The sequence below is a fragment of the Prionailurus viverrinus genome, chromosome X (assembly GCF_022837055.1).
Source record: "Prionailurus viverrinus isolate Anna chromosome X, UM_Priviv_1.0, whole genome shotgun sequence".
Taxonomy (NCBI): Eukaryota; Metazoa; Chordata; class Mammalia; order Carnivora; family Felidae; genus Prionailurus; species Prionailurus viverrinus.
In genome coordinates this window covers 31,199,561-31,217,785 of record NC_062579.1, presented here as the reverse complement: position 1 = coordinate 31,217,785, position 18,225 = coordinate 31,199,561, and positions in this window count along the sequence as shown.

Here is an 18,225-nt window from a genome sequence, read left to right as displayed (position 1 = left end):
GCTCGTGCTCTGTCTCTCTCTGTCTCTCTGTCTCTCTCAAAAATAAATAAACATTAAAAAAATGTCAAGTATCAAGAGTCTGACTTATTCGAGGCCAGTTTTGGAAACAATACAGGTTCAAAACTGAGAATTGGTAGGTGATGGCCCTTCCTTCTCTATCACTTCCAGCTGGTGACACTTGCAGATAGAGAAGCAGCTGGTCCGAGAAGCCAGGACCCTTAGGCCACAGTAACTCACGGCCCCAGAGAGGGTGGCTCCTCTTTTTATCTCCAACCCAAGTCCCGAATGTACCCAGGCAGACTTGCCTCTTCCAAGAGACTTCACAGAACACGATGGGGCAAAAAGGGCACAAGCCCAGAATAAACAAAAACTGCAATCCCTCACTGGCTTCTGGTCTCTGGCCCTGACTCATTCCAGTCTTGCTGAGTCACTTGCTTCCTCAAGGATGCCCAGCTGCCCAGCTCCCTGCCCCTCTCTCATATCGCCAGCAAGTGGCAGGACAGGGCTTGGAGTTAAGGTGACTGACCCTCCCCTCGGCCCTGTATTTTCCAGGATACCATTTTGCTTCCTTGTAAAATCACAGTAGATGCAAACTTGCTACATTTTAGACAGCGGGGGCAGAAGGAAGGAAAGGGGGCCAGTGGTAGCAATTTAAGCAGGGGATGGCTGCCTCCTCATATCCAGCCTCTTTGTTCAGGAATTGCTTTATCTCCATTAGCCATCTGACACTCTAACATAAGTGCACCATGAAATGCATTTAACAATCATACAATAAGAAAGACAGCCGTAGAGCAAAGTTGGGGGATTACTTTGTTACAAGTAGATTTGTATGCACTACAGACTCTATAAATTTGTTATGGCAAGCGTCTTGCCCTCCAACTTCATGTTCCAGTTGTGCTCTGAAGGCATTAAAAAACACCCAAATAATCAACAAACAGGCATGGATTCTTTTGCAACATGAGTTCGGAGGCTGTTCAAAGGTGCTGCGAGAGAAATTGTTCTGTAAGAGGATGATAAACGGGGAAAGACACTGGTTTCCCTGTAGATCAAGACATCTGACTGTAAGGAAGGGATTTTGAGATGCTAGTTGTGGTAACGGGTGATGAAGAGACCAGGAAGTAAACAAGATGATCAAAGAGAGATGTGAAGCTGGAATGAAAAACAAAAGGAAGCAAATTAACAACATGGCGCGACATCAACGCACACTCATCAGAAGAGCTAAAACGAAAAAGAAAGACAATACCAAGTGCCGGCGGGGGAGAAATCAGGACTCTCAGACACTGCTGGTGAGGGGCAGGTTGGTCAAATCCCTCTGGAATGCCGTGTGCCGGTATCTACGAGAGGTGACTATATGCCTGCCTTGTGACCCAGCCATTTTAGCCCCACACAGACACCAACAGGAAGGCACACATCAGTTAAGCCAGACTACACGCACTTGAATATCCAGAGCAACACTATTCACACCAGCATCAAATAGGAAACTACCCAAATGCGCATCAACAGTAGAATGGGTAGCTAAATGATGCTATATGCACCAAATGGAATACGATACAGCAACGAGAGCGAACTAACGACAAGTACACATGATACCCATGAACAAATCTCGCCAGCTGCACCAAGCAAAAGAAGCCAGCCACAAGACTTCATACCGTACAACTTCATTTTCCTTCTGGATGGTGTTATGAGTTGTTGAATTGTGTCCCCTCGAAGAAACATACACGTTGGAGTCCTAACCCCCAACAGCTCAACTTGCGACCTTATTTGGAAATAGGGTGGTTGCAGGCCACATCAGAGTAGGGAAGACACTTAATCCAGTACGAGTGGTGTCCAGGTTTCAGAGGGATCATGGTTCTGTCGACCCCTTGATTTTGGACTTCCAGCCTCCGGAACTGTGACATGATTGTTTGAAGCCACCCCGTTTGTGGTATTTTGTAATGGCAGCTCTGGGAAACTGATACAAGGTGACAAACCCAATCCATGTTCTTTAAAAGTAAGGCCATGGTTACCCTTGGTGGCAGGGGTGATGTCTGGAAGGGGGTGGGAGGGGGAATTTGCGCACCTTTCTGTGTGTACGTTACACTTCAACGAAACATTAACACACGCACACACACACACACACACACACACACACACACACACTTAGGGACTTTCTGGTTATCGATGGGGCCACATTCCCTGAGAAATAGACCTGCACGTAGCAGGCAGAGAAACCTGTCAAGCGTACTCAAAAATAATATTGCGGCCCCTGGGTGGCTCAGTCAGTTAAGCATCCAGCTCCTGATTTCAGCTCAGGTCATGATCTCACTGTTCTGCGGGTTTGGGCCCCATGTCGGGCTCTGTGCTGACGGTGCAGACCGTGCTTGGGATTCTGTCTCCCTCTCTCTCTGCCCCTCCCCTGCTCTCTCTCTCAAAAACAAATAAACTTAAAAAAAATTATATTAAAAAGTTACCATGTGTCAAGCACTTAGGTAACGCAGTGATCGGCTAATTTCTCCCAGGGACCTCCTTCAGTCTGTAACCTGGAGTACCTCTGTCCTCCTCTAGGAGAACCTCATGACTTCAGGACACATCTGCTTTCCCAAGTACCCATCTATTAGTGATCTTTTCTGCAGCCAGTGGACACGGAGCCGTGTGACGGTCGTGCCAGCTCTGGGCACAACCTGCTTGGGTTCAAATCCTGGCTTGGCCACTTTGCAGCTATGTGACCTTGAGTAAGTTACTTAGGCTCGCTGGGCCTTAGTTCCTCATTTATAAAATGGGGATAATAATGGTGCCTATACCTCATAGTGTGTTTGCAAAGATTAAATCAGTTGATACAGGTAAAGGGTCTCCATGCAATAAATGTTGGCTCTTACGGTATCGTAGCTCACTTACTGTGCCTTTAACGCTGCATGGCAGACATCCTCACCGTTCACCAGTTCTCAGCCTCCTCGGCTTCCAGGAATATGGGGGGTTTTACTTCCCTGTGTTTTATTCCTCTTTTATCGAGGACCATCTTCCCTATGATAAAATGCACTATTATTATTATGGGCTGAATTATATACCCCCTCTCCATTCATATGTCAAACATCTAACCCCCAGGATCTCAGAATGGGACTGTATTTGAAGATCGTACCTTCAAAGGGCGATCATGTTAAAATGAGGTTGTTCGGGTGGACCCTAATCCAATATGACGGTGTCCTTATAAGAAGAGGAGATTAGGACACACACAACAGCAGACAGAAGGACGGCTAGGTGAGGACACGGTGGGAAGGCAGCCGTCGCAGGCCAAGGAGAGAGGCCTCAGAAGAAACCAGTGCCGACCACAGCTTGATCTTGGACTTCCAGGCTCTAGAACTGCGAGAAAACAAATTACTGCTGTTTAAGCACCCGCCCCCCCCCCACCCCAGGCTGTGGCCCGAGCAAACTATACACACGTTACGTGTTCAGTTTGATGAGTTTTGTCAAGATGCAGAACATTTCCATAATCCCAGAAAGATTTCTCATGCCCCTTTCCAATCAATTCTCCCCACGACCCTAAACAACACCGCACGGCACTCTTGCTGGTTCTAGGACTTCTTAATCCTGTTCGCCTGCTGACGCACATTGGAGGTACTTCTTGTTTGTGGCTCTCGGAAAGAAAGCTGCTACGTTTGTGTACAAGTCTTACGGTGGACCTCTACTTTCATTTCTCTTGGGTGCGAGCCTGGGACTGGAATTGCTGGGTCACAGGGTTAAGACGGATAATTGTAAGAAACGGCCGGTTTTCCGAAGCGGTTGGACCATTTTACGTTCCCACCGGCAAATGGGTTTCAGTTGCTCCTCGTCCTCATCAGTATTTGGGGTTATGGGTACCTATTTTTATTGTAGCCACTTTCATGGCTGTGAAATCTTGGTTGTGGGTGGCTTGTTCGTGCTGAGCATAAGCTGGATGAAAACCCACTAGAGAGGCTAGTCCTCGTGGGCAAGCAAGGCCGGGCCGGTACCGATGTGGGGAAGGCACTGCCCAGGGGTGTGTATCTACCCGTCTGAGGATGTGGGCGATGTGAAATTGCAGAGACAAATATCAATCCATATCAATCAATATTTATTGCTGAGTAAATACCTACAGTATGCAAGGTGTTCCCAGGGGATCCAGGAGAGGAGTCGACAGAGGCTCGGAAAGATTTACTCCTCTTGATTTTGCATTATCTGTGCCTCCAGCCCCTTCCATTAGCATGAATAATTAACAGCTGACAGAGCTATCAGCCACAGTAAGAGCATGCTTAGGATTCAGGCTTTGTCATGCGCCAAGGAAGAGAAAAGGCTCAGGGGTTTGAAAGTGATGATCAGGATGGGTCCTGAAGAGGAGGAAGATGAGGCATATGAAATACAAATGCAGATCGGCCCCCCGATTTTCTGTTTTTCTGAGAAAATTGCCTTTAAAGGCACGTGCCATACGTGAACGCTAACTTAGAAGTACACAGAGAGAAACCTTTCAAGGCACCCTTCCCTCTTTACCATGGCCCTCCCTGGGGAGCGGTTGGGGGTTAACAGTCGGAGTGTGTCCCTTCGGACCCCCCCCCCCCCGTAGGAAAGTCTTTACACACGCAAATGAACATATATAGATTTCTTTTTTTATATTAATGAGATTCTATCCTGCATATCAGCCAGAGCTGGCTTTTATTTCACGATCGTATATCTTGAACATCTTTCCCCGGCAATACATGCATCAAAGACTCCATTGTACAGGCATGCCATGATTTATTTATTTAACAACACTCCTATGGATGGGCATTTAGATTGATTGCATTCTTCACTCTAGCTAGCTAGCTAGCTAGCTATAGCTAGATATGTATATATCTGGGTACACATGTGCAGACATATCTACAAGGTAGTTTCTCAGGCTGGCTTAGAAGAGGACTTTGCCGGGCCAAAGACTATGACCGTTTTAAATGTCGCTGGAAGCTGCCAAATTGCCTCCGAAATGGCTTTGCCAATGAAAACTCCCACCGAGAGTGTCCAGCGGTCCCCAATTCCCCCTGCTCTCCCCAACTCTAGATATCGTTGATCCTTCTATCTTTTTAACGCTTGCCAACCTGGCGGATAAAGAGCGGTCTCTCATTTCTGTTTATAATTGCACGGTTGTGATTTCTAGTGAGGCCGAATGTGCTTCATATTGTCTCCATCCCTCACCAGATCAGTAGGCAAGAGAACTGATTACACTGTAGTATTTTTTTTTTCTTTAACAGAAGGAAGCAGGTAAGTGAGAAATGCCCCTCCTGGCCCTGGTCATCTGGTTCTTGGTGTGCAGTGCTGAAATCCAGCCAGAATGAAGTTGCTCGAACTTCTGGCGGTGACTTGGAAAGGTGGATTTGTTCAGCTGTGCTCAGACCCAAGTAATTAGCTGATCGTTTGGGCATTTAGCTCGAACACCTCGCCAAAATGCTGTTCTCTTTAAGCTCCCGGGAAGCAAAGGATGCACGTTGGTCCAGCTTATTTTCTGAGTGCCTCCTCAGTCCTTGAGGAAGCTCCCCCTTCTGCAGGGACCATACTGTGGGTGCGCTTTCTAATGGTGACGAAGATGGATGATGGCCATCAGGTCCCCAGAGCTGTTCACAAAACCCTCGTGAGGACAAAAACAATGAAAAAGTTTTCTGGGACTGTTTACACCAACATCCCACTACCGCTATCGCAATCCAGGCGCCTACCCCTCCCGCCAGTTTCCAATCCCCCCATCTTCCTTCCTTCTGCACTGGAAGGCATCTTTCCCATCTAATCATGGCGATCTGATAATAGTGATGGCCTGTCCAAATTGAGCACAGTGCTAAGCATTTTACTAGCATTATCGTCAAATTTGAACCCATGGTTGAACAACCCCAAACACTGCCCTCCTGCTCATGCACACCCGACACGCTCCTGCCTGGGAGCTTTGCTGTTGCCCGGAATGTTCTTCTCCAGACCGAATACATGGCTCACTCCCTCACCTCTTTCAGACCTCCCGTGGAATGGCACCCCTCAGACGCCTCTGATGACCTTACCTAAAATAGCGTTCCCTGTCGCTCTCTGTCCCCTACCTACCGTTTCAGTGTCTTCACGGCACTTTTCACTGCGTGGTTCTTCATTGTGCACTTAAGAGTTCATTGCTGTCTCCCTCATTTGACCGTAAGCTCGCTGAAGGCAAGGACTCCGTTCACGGCTAAATCCTCTGTGGATAGAATAGCACCTGGCAGGAGGTTCGTGCTCGATGAATCTTGGCTGAGGACATGCACCTTGAAAGCAATTTGGCAACCCGTCGTAAAACTAAGTATGTGGATGGCCCATCACTGAGCAATCCCGCCGAGAAAAATTCCCGCACAGGTCTGTAAGAGGACATATGTGGGGATGTTCTTTATGGAAGAAGAGAGCTATTAAGCCACCCCGGTGTCCATTATTAAGGGAGATGATGGGAAAAATGAGGTATGCACACACCATAGAACGCTATGCTGCACTTAGAAGGAAAAACTAAATGCCCATACAGCAAATGCATTGATCTTTGAAAAGAGTGCTGAGTGAACAGTGTTAGAAAGGAAATGACACAGCACAATACCTTTTATGTAAATTAAGAGCACACATGCCTAACATGACGCTGTGTATATCACAAAAACAAAAGACTATTTAAGGATACCGTTTATACAAACCTTCCAGAGGGTGCCTCCAGGGGACGATGGGGAACCAGGAGATTGAAGAGAAGAAGGAGAGAGAAATAGCAAAAGAGACAAGTTGGGCAGACTGGTGCAGGTGGGGTTTGCAAACACGGAGATGTGGTTAACGGAGGGAGCCCTGTTGACCTCGGGTGCAAACGGAGGAAAGCAAAAACAGAGTCGAACGCCCTTTCTCCTTTCTCCAGCTGACATGCTCCCACCCGGGCTTCAAGCTTGGCTGAGGCATGGTCTCCATTTTGAAGCTTTCTTTGACCCTTCCCCATAGGATTAATTCCTCCTTTACTGACATTCCCACAGCATTTTAATGATACTTGTATTTTAGCGTTTATAACCTCGTATAATAGCTATTTGCTTACACATCTGCCTTCTCCATCAGGAGATAACGGATGTGACTTATTAATTTTCGTACCTCTGGCGCCTAGAATTGGTGATGAAACAAATTAATGGTGAGTTTAAACAGACATATGTTGTAGGGCCTCGAGAATGACTCTAGTTTGAACTTAATCTATAAACGCAGTGGTTTCAGAATCAGCCAGTGTCTGGCTGGGTGGGCAAGAGTTTTCTGAATTTGGAATTGGACGCCAAATCAGAGGCGTTTTGCTGTTCATTTCTGGAGAAGAAATGGAAAGGGTGCGGCCGGTGTGGTCTGAGGTGCCTGCTGGACCAGGAGCTCTGGCCCCGAAGAGAATAGGATGCAGACACACCCACTGGCCCAGGGTAATTCTCGGGGTGCTGGCCAGGCTGCAGGTGCAGCTAGAGGAGGTTTATCCCGGAGGCTGAGTCTGGCACCAGAAGTCACAGCTACTTCTGGTCTCCAGCCAGGCAAACACCCGGGAACTGGAACAATGAGGCTGCAACAAAGTATGGGGCCCAGGAAGCCGCGGTGGCTTGTGCGTGGAAGCTCCAAGAAAACGGGATATGCCACCAGGGGCCCAGCAGTGTGGGGCAGTCTCCTGTCACTGGCTTTGGTTCCAGGTAGGGGTCCTGGTCTCAATCCTTAGACTCAGCCACGAAGCAGAGACTAGTGCAGCCAACGCCCCCTGCCCAGTTACCTACCCGCTGCCAAGCACTGTGCTGAATGCACAAAGGAAGGGGGACGGGGCCCGTGTGAGAAAGCCGAGACATGGGAATTGGGGCACAGGGGTGTGGAGCTGGGACTGGGGAACAAGGAAAGAGTCCGGCTTGGGTCATATGATCGGAAGTTTGGCCTCAGGGAAGTTGATGCAGAAATCCAGGCTCTGGAGCTGGAGCGGTTACAGAGATTGGGGGTTAACCACGAGAATCACAATGACGGGTGACTCCAAATGTGTGCGGAAGGGGGGCTGCTGGGCTAGGGGTTGGGCAGGGGCTGCCGCCGGGCACAGTTCTTTTCTGCTACAAATCCAACTTGCCTGTGACCTTGGGTGCATCTCCCCACTTCCAGGGTTTTCCTTATCTCACAAGCAGAATGAAAATGTCGACATTTGCCAAGCATTCGCCAGGTGCCCTTAGAAGGTTCTAGATGTTTCTATAACTTTACGCTTGCACCACTCCTCTGAGGTGGTATCATGAGAGTGACACGGGGCACAGAGAGGTTAAGTGACTTGCATGGGTAACAAACCTAGCATTTGAAGCCAGGCAGCTTAACCCCAGAGGAAGTGCACGTGCACACACACACACACACACACACACGCACACACGCACGCACACGCGCGCACACACGCGCGCGCACACACTCTTTTTTTTAAAGTTTACTTATTTAATTTGAGAGAGAGTATAAGAGAGGGAGGGCCAGAGGGAGAGAGGGAGAGAGAGAGAATCCCAAGCAGGCTCTGCACTGACAGCACGGAGTCCAACGTGGGGCTCGAACTCACGAACCATGAGATCATGACCTGAGAGGAAAGCAAGAGTCAGGGGCCCCTGCACATACATGCTCTTAATCGCTGCGCTACACTGCCTTGCCAGAGCATGTGTCTCAGGGGTGAGAAGGCAGGAAGGACCAAAGCCTCTACTGTCATTTCGTGAGGACGTCCAGACAATTGAGAAACATCTTGGCCACTGAGTCTCCTCCAGATTAGAGACAGAGCGGCCTAGGAATCAGACGTGACGGCTGTGGCCAGAGGCTCTGGTCCGAGGCTCTGGCTTCTGTTGTCAGACGCGGGTGGCCTCAGACAGTGCATGGGTGCAGATGAGCCAGTTCTCGCAGGGCAGCGCAAAGCTCCTCCAGCCGCGGCCTTTCTCTGGGTGGACCACGAATGATGCTATCGGAACGGCCAACTTACGCGGTGCCCTTGATGGCTGCCGGTTCTGTGGCTTTCCAGAGAGGTGGCAGCAGGTGTCCAGAACACCGGAAGACCTGAGCCGCTCCGTGCCGTCTCCAGACATCCCCCAGCGGGAGCAGCTCCCACTGCCCCGAGTGGTAACCCACTTGGTGACGTACCCTTCAGTCACCTCCTTCCTTCTCTTCCCTGCCTCACTCCCTGGCCCTCCCGAAAAAATGACTTACAATCAATCCGTTGTCTATCCCTCCTGGAGAAATGACAATCAATCCGTTGTCTTAGGGCCTGCCATGGGCAACTCGAATGAAGACACCAGAAAGGACTTTTGGTGGCAAAGTGCACGTGCCTGAGAAACGCCCCTCACCTGCACAGTCTCTGGATTCTGGGAAGGATGGATGTCCTAACCTTTTCCAAAGATAGTTAGGTCGTGGAAGTAAGACAAGCTCCGAGCAGCCTAGTAAGGAGCGGTTAAAATCTGACCGAAGACAGGTCTAAGATACTCTGATTTCCACACGCCTCCAGTACCTCCCAGGTGGCCTCCTCGGGTCTTAGAGTTCCTCCCGGACCAGGTTTCTGCCTTTGGAAACGCAGGCAAAGGTGATCCTGTCTCTGCTATAGGAGGCTTCCTCTTCTGATGCCCTGGACTTCTTTTGCCACATCCAAATGGAAATTACTTTTCTGCTCCAGTTAGCAACAGTTTCTGCTTTCCAGGTGAATAAACATAATTCTCTGCAGGGGTAGAGGAAACATCCAAGTGGATTCCCATAGTCGGTGCTGGCCGCCCTCACGTTTACCTAGGGCGTCCTTTCCTAGCCAGCCAGCTCCACACCCTTTTCTTACATAAAGCCCCAAATCCACCAACAGCACCCTTCTCCCCTCCACAAGGCCCAGGTTCTTACTAAGAAACATAGAAAAGGTTGAGAAACATGGCATTTCTTTAGGGAAATACTTTCTGGGTTCTTTTGTTCCATATCATAGCACCCAAAGACAATTAATACTCTTTGTCTAACATGCTGGGGCAGATGGTAGAACATGCCCTTGGCCAGAGGCAATCGATAGAGGATTTTCTGCACCCAGCCCCCAGGGCAGCCTTCCCAAGGGCTGTGAGGCTCCGGAATGTCCCAGCACGTCGGTAACCCACTTGTGACATGCCGCCTGTATCAACAACTATTTTGAGTGTATGCTATAGAAAGCCACGCCATGGGACAAAAGCATGGGGGTTCTCTTCAGAAGCCACAGGTCCCTGGTCGATCCCAGGTCTGCTCCCTATGAAGGTCTTAAGGAACAACTCAATGTTTAAAAAGTAGCTCGATCGAGGGATAACTGACGTAGCAGCAATTCACTCTCTTCATGTAAACAATCCAGTGGATTTTAGGATATTTACAGTTGCACCACCAGTAGCACAAATTTTTGGATGTTTCTCCCACCCCCAAAAGAGCTCACTGTTGACCCACTCCTGCTTGGGAGCTGTCTCAGCCACTAACAAATGACCATCCTTAGCTGCCTCCCCACCCCAGGCCTCTCTGGAAATGTACAGAGGGTGTCTCCCAGGTGTGTATGAACACGTCTGTTCCTCTCAAACTCTGAAATCTTTGCCGGGTGTGGCCACCAAGACAGAAGATCCCCAAAGTGCCCAAGTTAAGATGCGGTCTGTAGCAAAGTGGCGCGAGGCCTCCCGGTCATTTGTGTGACAATCTTTTAAGGCGTCCCAAAGCTGCACGGATCCTTAGCTATTTTTTGAGCACCTGCCAGCTGCCAGTTCTGGGCTAGCACCGGGGAATCGAGGGCCAGGCGGGTGACACGCCCAGGAAGCCCCCTGGTTCCCACCACAAGTCAAGTTTGGGGATTCCCCCCGGCTCCTTGACAAGGACCCTGGCTTCATTCATGTTTGCACCACGTGGGATTGGCTAGTATTCATATTTGCTATATTGTCTTCAGCTTTAAAAAAAAAAAAAAACAGTAAAACGTTATAGATAAGATCCACTCCTTGTCCCACCCCTCAGTGAATATCATGAGTTTATTATCTAAGATTCCAGGATATTTTTTTTGCACCTATCATTTCTATCCTCCAAGGGGGCCCTTAGCCAATGACCGGCACAAGGCAACAAAAGCCCAGAGCTCCCCTCCTGGGGCAGCTGAGGCTGTGAGGACCTGATTCGAAATCCCCCTTGCTGGCTCCTGGGCGGAGGTACTCTCTTCACAAATCACTCCGACACTCTGAGAGCACAGCCATTCAAAACAACCTTGGTTCACACATGTGCACCTCTCTTTCTGCAGACATTCTTTCTAAGGTATACACTTAGTGCAATTGTTGGTTCCTGCAGCGTGCAGCTTCCATCGTCCCAGGCGCGGTCCAAAGTGCTTGAGCGGATTCATGGTTCCGCCAGCAGCATCTGAGAGGCCCTGTTTCCCTACATTCTTGAAAGTCTGTGATATTGTCCGACTTGAAGTTGTGCCAGTCTACTGGCCGAGAAGTGGTACCCCATTATTTCACGTTGACCCCTTGATATGTATTTGTGGGTCCTCCAGGTTTTCTATTCCGTTAGTAACCTGTTTGTATGATTTGCCCATTCTATCGGGTTGTTTCCCTTTTTCTATTTGGCTTGCACAAATTCTAGTGTATTCTAGAAATTTGCCGGTTACAAAATTTGAAAACTCCATACTGTTTCAAAATGGAAATACAATTTTAAAATAACACATGTTTATTGAAAATTTAAATAATGCAAAAGAAGAGAAATTAGAAAGTAAAAGTTGCTTCTAATAATCTCCACTATGGCCTCAGGCTTCAATGCCACCCAATGATAAAAATAGCCACCATTAACAGGGAGGCATATATCCTTCCAGAATGTATAATGCATGTAAGAGTTTATAAAAATAGATTCACATGAATTAATTCACTAAATATTATTAAGCATCTGTCGTGAGTCAAGTATAAAAGGTACCAAAATACACAAATCATTAAAAATATACCAGCTATACAAAAAACACTCCCCAGCTAGCTTCTATCAATACCCAGCTTATTAAAGATATCTTTTTATGTTAAAACATATGAATCCCCCTGACTCAGCATAATAGCCCATTGAAAAGTAATCTTCCACCAACAGACCTCTTGGCTATTTCCATTTTTTATATTTTATAAAAAACCCCTCAATGAACATCCTTGTACATACATCTTTTGGCAGTTGCCTCATTCTCTCCTTAGGATACATTTCTCCAGCTTAAACTTTTGGATCAAGAACAGCCCATTTTAGAGGCGCCTCAGGGGCTCAGTCGCTTAGGTATCCGACTTCGACTCAGGTCATGATCTCCCAGTTCGTGGGTTCGAGCCCCGCGCAGGGCTCTGTGCTGACAGCTCAGAGCCTGGAACCTGCTTCAGATTCTGTGTCTCCCTCTCTCTCTGTCCCTCCCTGACTTGCACTCGGTCTCTCTTTCTCTCAAAAAATAAATAAAAATATTTTTAAAAATTAATAAAAAAAAGAGGGGCCCATTTCGAATTTGATAGAGATTGCCAGACTGCCCTCCAGAAATCTTGTGCCAATTTACACTCTCACCAACGATGTGTATGTGTGTCTAGCTCCTCCCATTTTCAAGCCACTCTTTAAAAGAAAGCCCTTGATCACTATTTCTAGAACCCAAATATAGCCCATATCATTTTCCTTTCTCTACTGATTTTAGAAAAAAAAATAGGCAAGAGCAAGTTTGAACAATTCTAGCCTACTAAGGTATTTTAGTCCTCTTATTAATTCGCTGAATCCTTTCTATGGAGCCATTAATCACAAAGTGAAATTTGTTTGAAGGAAGAGGTCTGATTGAAAAACCACCCAAAGGCATTTAGCCATCGAATATCGAAAAGATTTCTCCCTAAAGTCTCTCCCTGACGGTGTGTTCCCACGGCCAAGAACCCTGTCGCTCATAACAAGGCTTCTTGGCCCTACCTACACCTCCTGTTCTCGTAGCCACACATATTTCTGTGATATATGGAAATACAACAGTCGCCTTGATGGGATCTCCTCCTCAGATGCAGATTTTGAGTTTCTCTTGTTTACTGAAATCTGGGGCTAGACAGAAAAAAGATTCACAGGTAAAGGTAGAAAGTAAACACCTGGCTTTTCACACCCCAATTCAGGAGTCACTTAGCATCGCCAAACCAAAGCATTGGCCCATATCCATCCCTCCTCTTGAGTTAAATTCTAGAGAAACATTGCTTAACCAGAGGTCAGTTAAAACAAACAAACAAAAAAAACTTTGGAAAAGAAATTAACAACGTAAGAAGGTGAGAGTGCTAATTTCCCCATGTGGCCACAAACTCGAACCTGTAAAATGTTTGATGGTCCAGATCTTTGTTTTAAAGCCCTCCTTCTGGAGGCTTAGAAGGAATTAGCCACATGGGAGATTCCTGTTTGCCTCTCCATGTGGTCCTCCCAATATCCTCCATGGCTGCTCGACTAAAGATACAACCAAGATGGCAGGGTGAAGAGGAGGAAAATGCCTGGGTAGGGCTGACATCCAAAGAGGTCCTTGCTTATTTTGGCAGAAGCACGTATGCTTCATTGATAGGTGTTTTAGAAGAAGTAACAGTTGGGATTCATTGCAAGAAACAGAAACCCCTGTGTTATGCAAAAGCAGGAATTTAATATAGGGGATTGCAGGCTTGTAATATCACTGGAATGCCTGAAGGAGTGCTTCATAAGCTGCACCCCCATGAATGATTTGTGGAATCACTGTGACAGTACTGGCCTATCAGACTAGTGCAGCTTTTAGGTTACCACAGGAATCCTGAGTTCAAAACCAGGACATTATAGAGGCACCTGGGTGGCTCAGTCAGTTAAGCACCTGACCCTCGATTTCAGCTCAGGTCACGATCTCACGGTTCATGAGATAGAGCCCCACGTTGGGCTCTGCACCAACAGCACGGAGCCTGCTTGGGATTCTCTCTTCCCCTGTTTCTGCCCCTCCTCCGTGTTCTCTCTTTCTCCCTCTCAAAATAAATAAATAAATACACTTAAAAAACAGAGCATCGTAACTGTGATCCAAGGATCAGGAAACCAGAATAAAGAAGAATGCCACTAGTGCCTCCTAAAACCCAGCAGCCTGGAGAATAGCCACGGAACCTCACATTTTACATTTCCCCAAAGAAGACACACAAATGGCTAACAAGTATATGAAAAGATGCACAACACTACCAACCATCAGGGAAGTGCGTGTCAAAACCACAATGAGATAATACCTCACGCCCATTAGGATGGCCACTAGGAAAAAACAAACACGAAACAGAAAATAGCAAGTGTTGGTGAGGATGCGAAGGAATCAGAATCCTTGTGCACTGTTGGTGGAAATTTAAAACGTTTAAGCTGCTATGGAAAACAGCATGGAAGTTTCTCAAAAAATTTAAAATAGACTTACCATATGATCCAGCAGTCCCACTTCTGGTTATATACCCAAAATAATGGAAAACAGGATCTTGAGGAGATATTTGCGCGTACATGTTTGCTGCAGCATTATTCACTGTAGCCAAGATATGGAAACAACCATATTGATAAATGGATAAAGAAACTGATCACACACACGTACACACACACACACACACACACACACATGCCTGTGCACATGCAAACACAACTGGAATGTTTCTCAGCCTTAAAAAAGAAGGAAAGGGGCACCTGGGTGGCTCAGTCATGTTAAGCATCTGACTGTTGGTATCCGCTTGGGTCATGATCTCACGGTTCATGAATTCAAGCCTTGCATTGGGTTCTGCGTTGGCATCGAAGAGCCTGCTTGGGATCCTCTCTTTCCTTCTCTCTCTCTGCCCCTCCCCTACTCACTTTCTGCCTCTCTCTCTCTCTCTCTCTCAAAATAAATAAATAAACTTTAAAAAAAAAAAAAAAGAAGGAAATCCTGGAGTGCCTGGCTGGCTTAGTTGGTAGAGCATGTGGCTCTTGATCTCAGAGTTGTAAGTTCAAGCTCCACATTGGTTGTAGAGATTACTTAAAAACAAAATCTTTAAGGGCGCCTGGGTGGCTCGGTCGGTTAAGTGTCCGACTTCGGCTCAGGTCACAATCTTGCAGTGAGTTTGAGCCCCGTGTTGGGCTCTGTGCTAACACCTCAGAGCCTGGAGCCTGCTTTGGATTCTATGTCTCCCTCTCTCTCTGTCCCTCCCCTGCTCTCACTCTGTCTCTCTCTATCAAAAATGAATAAATGTTAAAAAATAATAAAAAAATATAAAATCTTGAAAAAGAAGGAAATCCTGTCATACGCTACAACACGGATGAACCTTGCGGACATTGTACTAAGTGAGATAAGCCTGTCACAAAAGAAAAACACTGCGTGATTCCACTTACATGAGGTATCTAAAGTAGTCATACTCTTAGACACAGAAAGAGGATGGCCGTTTCCAGGAACCAGCAGGAGGGGGAAAATGAGGAACTGCTGGTCAATGGATATAGAGTTTTGGTGTTGCAAGATGAATGAGTTTTAAAGAGCTATTGCACAGCAATGTGCCTTTGTTAACGCCACTCTCCTGTGCACTTAAAAATGGTTGCGATGATAAATTTTATGTTATGTGTTTTTCGCCACAATAAATAAAAAGGAAAGAAGATTATCTTGGGTGGATCTGACCTAATCTTATAAGCCCTGTAAGAGTAGAGAGTTTTCTCCGGCTGGAAGCAGAAGTCAGAGATTCAAAGCACAAGAACGATGATGACGTGCTGCCGGCTTGAAGGTGGAAAAGCTCACACAGCAAAGACTACAGGTGGCCTCTAGCAGCCAAGAATGGTCCCCAGTTGATAGCCTACAGGGAAATGGTGCCTCAATTCTACCTCACCTTCAAGCAGTTGAATTCTACCAACAGCAAGAATGATCTCAGAAGCCAAGTTTTCCCCCAGAGTTTTGAGATTAGAAGTCAGACTAACTGTCACCATGACGTCAGCCTTGTGACACTCTGATCGAGGAACGCAGCCACGCTGTGCTGGGCTTCTGACCCACAGAACTGCTAAGCTAATAAATGAGGATTTTTCAAGTCCCTAATCTTGGGTCAGTTTGTTACATGGCGATAGAAAACTAAGTTGATTTGTCATGCGGCGAAAGTGAACTGAAACAGGGTACAAGAACTTCTCTGTAGAGTTGTAACAGAATGATTTGTAACGGAACTGGATGCAGGTATGTCCCAAGGGTCTACCCAAAATGTGACACATTCTGAACCATACGGGTCAGTTCACCCAAAAGAGATGCACGACTATACTCTTGTTCTCCTTTAATGACTTTACTTCCCGAAAGCCCTGTTGTTTAGTGTGATACTATTCCATGAACAAATTTTCGTGCAAGCATACTTTCATTCAAAAACTTCCTTAAGGGACACCTGGATGGCTCAGTCGATTAAGCATCCACTCTTGATTTCGGCTCAGGTCATGATCTCACAGTTTGTGAGACTGAGCCCCGCATTGGGCTCTGGGCTGACAGTACAGAGCCTGCTTGGGATTCTCTCTCTCCCTCCCTTCTCTGCCTCTCTCTCTCTCTCAAAATAAATACATAAAAACATTTTTTAAAACTTCCTTACTATGAAAATAAAGAAAATATATCAAGATAGGAGAGATTGTAATTTACAGTATGACAGCAAAGAATATTAACTTTCTATTTTGTAATTATTATAGGCTCACAAAAATTGCAAAAATAATAAGGAGTTCTCCTATACACATGACCTGATCTCCTGAAGTGGTTTGTATGTTTTCTCACTGTTGAGTTTAAAGAATTATTCATACATTCTAGACATGAGTCCTATCTCAGATACGTGATTTCTAAATATTTTCTCTGAATTGTGTGCCTTTTCTTTATGGATGGTTTATTGTGGGGTCCCATCTAAGCATTCCTTAGGTAACAAAGGTGTTTTCTTTTGTTCTCTTCTATAAATTTTATAGTTTTGCATTGACATTGAGATATATAATCCATTTTGAGTTATTTTTGCATAGGAGGTGAGGTTCATTTTTTTGCCTATTGATGGCCAACGGTTCCAGCACCATTTGTTGAAGATCATTCTTTTTCCACCCAACTGCTTTAGTGCCTTCCCACAAAAAATTAGTTGGACATATATACATGAGCTTATTTGGGGGTTCTCTATTATTTTCCACTGATCAAGCCATATCTCTCTTTCTCCCTCTTTTTCCCTCCACTAATACCACACTGTCTTAATTACTGTAAGTATATAGTAAGTCTTAACATTCCATAGTGTAATTCCTGTTTTTATTTTTCTTTGTCAACATTGTTTTAGCTATTTTGGTTCATGGTCTTTCCATAGATATTGTCGGGATATTTACAGAAATTCTGTTGAATCTATATACAGATCAATTTCAGAAGAACTAATGTCTTTACTATGTCAAGTCTCCCAATCCATAAACATAGTATTCTCTCTCCATTTATTCATATCTTTGTTAATTTCGTTCATGAAAGTTCTGAAGTTTTTAGCATAGCATCTATATGTGTTTTGTTAGATTTATAACGGGGTGTTCCTTTTTGTGAAACAATTCTGAATGGTACTGTATTTTTCGTTTTGTTTTCTGATACTTTGTTGTTTGCATATAAACATGCGCAACATGTGCATATAAAAATGTGACTAACTTTTGTATGTTCACCTTGCTAAAATCACTGATTAGTCTGGAGTTTTCCTATACATTTATTGGGGCTTATGTCATCTACAAATAGCAGGAGTTTATTTCTTATCTTCTAATTGCTATGTCTTTTACTTCCTTTTCTTACTTTATTGCACAAGCTAAGGCTTGCAGCTAAGTATGACTGGTAAGAGTAGACATCCTTGCCTTGTCCCTGATCTTAGGGGAAAGGGATTCAGTCTTTCGCATTATGTATGATGTTAGCCATACATTTACAAAACGTTTTTTGATGTTTGTTTATTTTTGAAGGAGAGAGAGACAGAGCGTAAATGGGGGAGGCGCAGAGAGAGACACACACAGAATCCAAAGCGCCTCCCAGGCTCTAAGCTGTCAGCACAGAGCCCAGTGCGGGGCTCAAACTCATGAGCCATGAGATCATGACCTGGACTGAAGTGGGATGCTTAACCGACAGAGCCACCCAGGCACCCCAGCCATCCATTTTTTCTTAGTGTCCTTCATCAGGGTAGGGATGTTCAAGTTCCTTTCAAGTCCTAGTTTTCCTAAGTGTTTCTCAGAAATGGAAGCTGGAGTCCATCAGCTGCTTTTTTTGCATCAATTAATATAATTGTGTGGTATTTCCTGTTTAGCCTGTTAATATACGGTGGATTGCACTGATTGATTTTCAAATACCGAACAACACTTGCGTTC